A 9,924-nucleotide genomic window follows, 5' to 3' on the forward strand; every position below is an offset into this window, starting at 1 on the left:
TGGTTAAGAGACAGGGTTAGGTAAACAATTGAGGGTTATGTTATGGTATGATTAATCTAGCTTACCTCTATTGTCTATAGTTAAGAGACAGGGTTATGTAAACAATTGAGGGTTAGGTTAGGATATGATTACTCTAGCTTACCTCTATTGTCTATAGTTAAGAGACAGGGTTAGATAAACAATTGATGATTAGGATAGGATATGATTACTCTACTTACCCCTTTTATAATTGTTTTATTATTATAGATTTATAAATACTCTAGCTTACCTCTATTGTCTATAGTTAAGAGACAGGGTTAGGTAAACAATTGAGGGTTAGGTTAGGAAATGATTGATTTCTTCCTCATTCTAAATCGTCTCACATATATATATTATGTTTAAGCCTTATTATGTCAATTTAAAGTAAACGAGTAGAATACTGTCCACAAGAAGCGTAGCGATGGCATTAAGATTTCAAAAATACCATAAAGTATGCATTTGAGCGTAAAAACAAAAGTTTTACAGTAGAAAACTAGTAAATGATAAAGGAATGATTATTTATAATGCAAAAACGACAGACGTACTGACTTTGACTTAAAGATAGAGTAGGGTTGCTTCATTTTTGGATTGTTTATTGTTCTATGTTACTTTGGTTCGTTCTATATTAGTAAGTATTTTCTCAAAACATCAAAATTCAAGAAAGATTGATATCTATAATACAAAGTAGCTTGATGTCTGTCTGTCCGTCCCTATGTCCGTCCGTCCGTCCGTCTGTAGCTTAAGATCTCGGTAACCACTGAACCGATCGGATTCTACTCTTCAGGGTATACACCTATTGGTCCTGCGGTGGTTTTAAGCTATTTTCTTGGGGGGTGGGACACCCCCAACCCCCCCAAAAACAAAAAAGTCCTCCCCCCCATTTTTTTTTTACAAATTTTGCAAATTCGTAATTTAATTGCTATTTTTTTTTTTACGAATTTTTCGAATTCGTTATTTAATCGAGAAAATGTTTTCCTGCTGGGTAGGTGCAAAAATTTGCGATCTGTTCTGCTGGGTAAGTAATAGAAGATGTAATTATACCTCTTGGGGCAAAGCCCCTAGAGGCTAGGGGCGAAGCCGCTAGTTATTTAATAATGAACTTTATAAATGTTTCTTTCTATATTTTCTCTCTTTCTCTCTCTCCCTCTTTGTCTCTCGCTCTCTCTCTCTCTCTCTCTCTATCGCTCTCTCTCTCTCCCTCTCTCTCTATCTATCTAACTATTTATCTATCTATATATCTATCTATCTATCTCCTTCTCTCTCTCTATCTCTCTCTCTCTCTTTCTTTCTTATTTCTACTTTTTAAAATACTATTAACTTTTTTCTAATTCTATCTTTTAATTAGCTATCTAATCCAGATAATTTTGTTGTTACTATGAAAAAATATCCTTATAAATATTATAGGTTGTATATCAAAGAATTGTCAATTTATTGGCCTTTTCATCATAAAATATGAAAAAGATGGATTTAGAGTTACTTTAAATTACTGTGTAACAATATGATTATTGTCTTGACTAGCCTCCAACCTTAGTGTAATTTAAGTTTAAAAGAATGACTTTAAAATCTGTTTTAAATCAATAGACACAAAGTCATAGGGGTCAAAACAAATAATAGGCCACCATAGATATCCATTTCAGTATTTATCAATCTATCTATATGTCTATCTGTACATTTATCTATCTAACTGTTTGTCTATTAATCTATCAAACTGCCTATCTATCTAACTATCTAATTATTGTATCTATACATCTTTTTATCTATCTATCTGTCTGTCTATCAATCAAAACAAAATAAAAATTTCACATATATCAACCTATTGATTTATTTGTACATCAATCTGTCTATTAATCGATGAGAAAGGAAATAATGTAGAAATTAACAATGCCAGAAAATTATAACTCTTTATAATTTGATCTTATTTCAATAAAAGAGGTTAAAGAGCAGCCTATGAATTGAAAATTATATCGTCTATAAAACATGAAATCAACATTAAATATTAGTAGATAGTGGCGTTGACCGTCAATATTAGTAGTCAAAAGGGTGTCAAAATGTGAGTTTGAGTGAATATTTGGGACAGCGGAAAGTGTCATGTGTGACGTCATAAAAAAAACTTCTAAAAGGGAAGGATAAGAATAGAAACCCCCAAAAATGAGATGGACAATAGATGTATTTTTATGACGTCACACATGACACTTTCCGCTGTCCTGAATATTTGAAAGTTTATGTGGTATGAAAGGGGTGAGATAATACTGAAATATTTATTAATAGGCGGAGTTAGGATTTAAGAAATAGTAAGAAGTTATCAGAGTAATAAAACAATAAACATCAACTATTTGTCCTTATTTGAATGAATATGTGAAAGGGGCGGAGCCAATATTGGAATATTTATTATTATAGGAGGAGTTACTTATTATTTACAATATAAAATGTTGAGAACAGCAAATATAAGAAATAATAAAATTTATTACATCTTTAAAATTAAATGTTTATAAGAGGCTGCGCCTGTAGCATCTAGAGGCTCTGTATTTGCAGGTGGGAGGAGAGATAAGAGAGAAAAAACATTCCAGGACCTTTGAAAGGTTCCATAAAATGGAAAACGTAATCTGTTCAGTGAACGAACAGAATAATATAAAGAAAAAATTTAATTGTAGAATAGTAGTTAACGGAAATTGTTAAAAAACAACTATTATTTATAATTTGGCTAGCGACTTCACCTTTAGTCTTTAGTGGTTCCTGAAAAGGTGTTTGAGAGAACGATTCTCACAAGCAATAGTAAATAGTTATCTATCGCATGGTATTATAAACATCTTTCGGCGATTATAAAAAAGAAAAATCATAAGATTAAAACCAGTTTTATTGATTCGAAGGCTCAGTCTAAGAAAAGTTTTAATATTTTTATTTTAATATTCGAGGAAAATTGTCTCTAATACGATGCTATACATGATTTTACTGCATGGCTGAGAACCGGTTTTAATCCACCGGATATTAATTGATTTTGAAGCGATACGGTTCTCATCCATACGAAAAAAAACTATGGTAGCATCGTGTTTTATCCAGCTTTCTACGAATATAAATATGTACAAACATAAGATTAAAACCAGTTTTTTTAGCCAGTGCCTTCGGCACCTCGGGGCTAAAAAAACTGGTTTTAATCTTTTAATTGTACATTCTATATCCGCGGAAAGCTGCTCATAATACGATGCGAGAAATAGATATTATTAAACTTGTTGAAAACTTTTTTACTCAAAACTTTATTGATTTTATGCATTAAAATACTTATTTTTTCATTGATTTATGAATGTATTTGTGTAAATTATATTAATTATAAAAAATATTATGTTCGTATAATAACTTGGTAAGTTTATTTAATCCATACTTTAAATCCACCCAGTACAGTTTGTATTAATTAAAGTATTTGCATAACCATAACAGCATAAATTATACTTAATATCCATGAAGATCTTTGTAGTGCCCATAAAAAAAGCGACATCATACAAAACAAATGACCAATGATAGGCAAATACACAGACATAATTACCAATGGCAGGCCAGTATACATCTAATTGACCAATGGTAGGCCAGTATGATGTCATATATAAAATAGGCACTATAAAAAGCTTCAATATCTATAAAAAAAAAATCAAGTATAATGGTTATTTTTCACAAGGAAAATTATTGACTTTAAGAAAACATGAGAAAAAAACATTTTAATATAAAGGGATACTATCAAATTAAGTAAATACAGCAATATAATAACTAAAATTAATATTCTTTACAAATTCAATAAGTCGAACTTTCTAAGTTTATACCTTAAAGCAGGGATGGAGGTACAGTTTAATAAGATTCTAATTCATTTAATTATTTTTCGAGTATGATTTCAAAAACGAAATCATATGTAGCATCGTATTACAGACAAATATCAAAATGAAATTCATAAGATTAGCCTGGAACTTCGTCCCCTCAAGGATAACAAAAATAAAAAATTTTCATTTTAATATCCGCGGGAAGCTGTCTATGACATGATGTGATTAAAAACTATTCCTCCAATACGTCAGAGATACTTAAAAACATCATTCAAAATTTTTAAATATTTCATTCGTCTATCCTTAAATTCAGTGAAATAAAGTCAATTTAACAAGTATAAGTTTTTTTTTCTTTTTTCACTAGACGGGTTAGTGACAAATGAAAAAAAACTTCAAGGAAAAGAATCTTAGAGGAATAGAAAATGGAAGGAAAAAATTATGAACATTCCCAATTACGATGAACAATATTACCCCAAGTACCAAAATTCAAAAAAAAAATATTCTATCTATAGAGTAGATTTGCTGCAATAAAAGTGTGTTTACTTAAGAGTCTTTATATACGGTGCAATAATCAATCTAACATAGTATAAAACCATAATCAATTTCTTTTTTTTAAAATACCTATATTCATTTAATATAGCTTATGATATTTTTCTTATTTTCTAATCCCCAACAAAATAATGGAATATTTGAATCATGGAAAGAAAACGAAGTAGCGGGAATCGTCAAATTTTTACAGTAGCTTTTGATAGGGTATTTCAGGTTAGGTAAATGTTAATGATTGTCCCGTAGGGTTAGAATGGCCTCGCAGTGTTAGAGCCTTCTGCAGATGCTAGAAATAGGAGAAAGGCTACTGTGAAATTACGACGAACCTCCCTACTTCGTTGTCTTTCTACGATCCGAATATTTTCTTACCTTTTTTACGCCTAGTTACTTAATGATAACTCCTGATTGTTAAGCAGCTTTGCATTCAAAGATAGTAAAGTGAATTTAAAACTCATTAAAGACTTTATCAATCATACCAACCAGAAAAAAAGGACATTGATAGATTATGTTTTAACTATTTCTTCTCACAAAAGACTTTAATCTTTAAAAAGCATTATACATATATAAATACACAGAGAAATATCCTATTATATAAAGTAGTAATGGTTTTTGTTTGTAGCTTAAGATTATTCAGATTAAATTAATCGATTAGGTTATCTCTTTTAGGAAGACTTCACATAGGTCTTGGGATGGTTTTAGGCTATTCTATTTTCAACGTTTAAGTCGTGGAATGGTTTTAGTCTATTTCTCAACCCTTTTTCTACTCCTATGAATAAAAAGCACCTAGATGTTAGGGACGCAGTTGCTAGTATAGATTAATAGAGGGAGAAAAAAAGTTTATGAAATATCAATAGATAAATTCAGCTAAATCTTGTAAATGATTAGCAGAAAGATGACAGATAAATAGACAGACAGGCAGCGATGAATTTATAGTAAGATAGACCGACATATTTTAATATTTAGATATATAGATAACTAGTTAAATTATGCCCAATCTTGTAAATTATTAGCAAATAGTAAGAGAAGAGACAGACAGACAGATAGATAGATAAACAGACAGATAGACAGACTGACAGGTGGATAGACATACTGACAGGTGGATAGACATACTGACAGGTGGATATACAGACAGATTTACAGACAGACAGCCAGATAAATTATGCCTAATCTTGGAAACTTAAAAAACATTAAGAGACAAGACAGATAGATAGACAGACAGACATATAGACAGACAGACAAATATACAGACAGACAGATATATAGATTATTAGATATATACATAGACAAACAGGTAGACAGATAGATAACTAGATAAATTATGCCTAATCTTGTAAACTATTAGCAAACAGTAAAAGACAAGACAGATAGACAGACAGACAGTTAGATAGATAAACAGACAGATAGATAGATAGATAACTAGATAAATTATGCCTAATCTTGTAAACTATAAGCAAACAGTAAGAGACAAGGCCTTAACACCAAAGTAGATAGATACAAGTCCCACCATTCAAAAATTAACTATTAAATTGTGCAACTTTTGTCAAGTGTTAACAATTGTTAATTTTTATTATTATTATTTGATTCTTTATTTGTCTTAATTATATACATAAAAAAGTTTGTTAATTGTACTGTACATAGTAATGAGTTGAGTCTGTTTTGGGTTAAGACATTTCCCCCTACTCTTACTATTAATATCGCACATCTGACATAGCAGCAGTAGGTATAAATTTTGTATGACGAGGTTTGGTCCGAGATTTGCACCTATCACCTCCCTAAGCGGATGTGCTACGTTTTAGTAGGAACTATAATCGTGAGAATTTTATACTTCTAGATAAACTTTATTATATGTGGTTCAAAATATAGCCGCTAGGTGACTCTAAACTATTTTTATTTGACTTAAAACTGCATGTTTAACGCTGTTTTATTATAAAATTAATAAAAAATAATTTACAAGTGTATTTCTTTTAATCATAAAGTTTAACGATTATACCCCAAAACATTAATTTATTTTAAAACATTATTTTTGTAATAGATATATTAATAAATTATTGACAATGTCCATTTTCAGTACATCACTGAACCAATTATGTTAATTAACTAACTATTTATGTGAGTGAAGATAGATTTTCTTCGCATTAACCTTCCTCAAGATGATTATAAACCTTACCGGGATATAAGAGAACCTACCCTGTTAAGGAGAACCCGATCGGTTCAGCGCACATTTCATGTTCGGAAAGTATATACTTTTCGGAAGCCAATCTTTATGAGGAAGGTATTTTAAGAAAGGGGAAAATGTGTAGAAAACACCCATGTAAATTAGAAAATCCGCAGAACATTTGCAATGTTAATTTGCAAAATTAATTCTATGCCCTAAATGGTAGAATTCATAATTATAAATAATATAATAAAGTAGTAATTGTTTTTGTCTGTAGCTTAAGATTTCTTAAGATTAACTGAATCGATTTAGTTCTCTCTTTTAGGGAGACTTCACATAGGTCTTGGGATGGTTTTAGTCTATTCTATTTTTAACGTTTAAGTCGTGGAATGGTCTTAGTCTATTTCTCAACTCTTTTTCTACCCCTATGAATAAAAAGCACCTAGATGCTAGGGACGCAGTTACTAGAAAAAAAGTTTATAGAAATGTCAATAGATAAATTTAGCTAAATCTTGTAAATTATTAGCAGAAAGGTGACAGATAAATAGACAGACAGACAGAGATGTATTTATAGTAAGATAGACAGACATCTTTTAATAGATATATAGATAACTAGTTAAATTATGCCTAATCTTGTAAATTATTAGCAAATAGTAAGAGAAGAGACAGACAGGCAGATAGATAGATAAACAGACAGATAGACAGACTGACAGGTGGATAGACAGACAGACAGACAGATAGATAGACAGACAGACAGATAGACAGACAGGCAGATATATACATAGACAAAAAGGTAGACAGATAGATAACTAGATAAATTATGCTTAATCTTGTAAACTATTAGCAAACTTTAAGAGAGAATACGTAGATAGACAGACAGACAGACATAAAGACAGATGGATAGACAGACATACAGACAGATAGATAGATAGATAAGTTTTTATTTTGTGTTAAGGAACCGAGATTCGAACCCATCATAAATACCTATATCTGGTAGCAGAGCCCAAGTCATTAACATCCAAACTATTTCAGACAACCAACCCTTTAATTGCACGACCTTTTTGTCTGGAACTGCGAACTATGACGCGTTTTGGTCCGAGATTCGAACCTATCACCCCCCCCCCAATCCAAAAAAAGACGAGCAGATGTGCTAAGTTTTAGTAGGAACTATAATCGTTAGAATCTTTTCCTTCTAGATAAACTTTATTATATGTGGTTCAAAATATAGCCGCTAGGTGACTCTAAACTATTTTTATTTGACTTAAAATTGCATGTTTAACGCTGTTTTATTATAAAATTAATAAAAAATAATTTACAAGCGTATTTCTTTTAATCATAAAGTTTAAGGAATATATCCCAAATCATTAATTTTATTCTAACACATTATTTTTGTATTAGATAAATCTATGAATTTTTACAATGTTATTAATATGTTACAATTACATCAAAAAATAAGAATATGAACATTTATGTAAGCGAAGTTAGATTTACTTCGCATTACCCCCCTTCTAAATACTATAAAATCTTCCCGGGATCTCTGAGAAACTACCCTGTTAAGGAGAACCCGACAGGTTCAGCGGTTAGCGAGATCCTATATTACAAACAAACAAGGATATTTTGTTGATATGATGAGAGCACTTAATATGAAGGTACTTTATTTGAAGAACCTTGATTTCAGGACCTAGGCCTTAACTCTATAATAAATCATGTGTAATGACACCCATAGTGCTAAACCTACGGAAATGTTCATACAAAATATATAAATTCACACATTAGCAAAACATTTTCTTTCCTTACTCCCATTACTTAATTTCTATCTTGGTGGACATGAAGTTTACACAAATAACATCCCCTAAATACCAGAAGCAGATTAATAATAAAAAATTACGTCATACAATACAAATGACTAATGATAGGCCAGTATACATTGTAATTGACTAATGTATACTGGCCTATCATTGGTTATTTGTATTGCATAACGTATTTTTTTATAAAGAACTATTAACTGATTCTAAATACCCCCTACCCCCTAATATCCATATTATGGATAGATAATTTCTCTATAATGGTTCGTAATTTTTTATTAGTTGTTTTGTACGCCCTCCCCCCCAACACTCCATAATGGTTGGCTAGTTAGCTTATAATGGTGAACAAAGTTTTACAAATTGTTTATTTAATTGTTTAACATTCATGGTCGGGAGTATTAGCCCTTTTGTAGGAAGTTGGAGAGGGGGTGACCTTAAATTCCCACTAGCAATATTAGTAAAAACAAAAAGTATTACAAGAATTCTTTGTTTTTCAAGGAATAAATAATATTTACTAAAGTTTTTAATAAATTTTAAGTGAAGAAGATATTTTGTTATTATACTATTCTCCGAATACAATAACGTTTTCTTATTCGTTGGCTTACCAACTCTGGGGACTATAATTTTGAATGGTTGGCTCATTAAGTCAGTTTCACCAACTATTTTAATCTAAAGAAGGGATAATTTTGCTTACCATCAATGGGTATGTACGTCAATTTATCGGCCATTGTCTTATCTCTTTTGAGTAAGGAAATATGGATAACTTACAGCTACTTAACTTCTTTATTGTTGGTTAAATTAAAGGTTATTTTATGTCATTATCAATGTGTTAAAGTGTTGACTTATGTACTGTCATCTTCCTGTTATTAAAGTAGCAGGGCGTTTGTTTGTCTCTGTGTCTTTATCAAAGGATCCCTCTAACCGCTTGACTGATAAGGTTCTCTATCTACCTATCCATCTATCTATCAATATAAAGTGTCCATATGGATGTTTTGTTAATGTTATTAAAAATATTGTTGTGTGTCTAAACCTAATAATAAACAAGGACAATTATATCCAAAGGTAATTTTGATGTAAAAATCGATCATTGAAGTTATCTATTTTTAATATTTTTTGTAAAATAAATATTTTTTAGATAACCTAATTTTTATTTTAGATTATTTTTTTTATATTTTTTTTGTGGGGGGGGGGGAATTTCTTTCTAGGGGCGATTTATCTTTAAAAGGTGGTGGTACAATCTCCCAAAATAGTTATAAACCTTCCCAGGACATATGAGAAGATACACAGTAAATGAGAACCATAGACAAACAGACAAACATCCTATAACTTATTTATTTAAGAGGATTTAAGAAGTTTCGTTTTGACGTAGGGACGAAACCAAATACCCTATCTATAGAGTAGCTACGCTACTCAGAATTTTATTGTGTGTGTCTACCTAATAATGACCATACGTTTAATAATAATAATAATATTAATAGGAGTGAAGCTTCTATATAACTTGATATTTCCGTAAGAAACACATACTTGGACCTATGAAGTAAAACCTTATTACTTGAAATGAAACTAGCGGCTACGGCCCTAAAGGCCTCTAGGGGCA

The sequence above is a fragment of the Acartia tonsa genome, chromosome 7 (assembly GCF_053477335.1).
Source record: "Acartia tonsa isolate MP-2025a chromosome 7, ASM5347733v1, whole genome shotgun sequence".
In the NCBI taxonomy this organism is placed as follows: Eukaryota; Metazoa; Arthropoda; class Copepoda; order Calanoida; family Acartiidae; genus Acartia; species Acartia tonsa.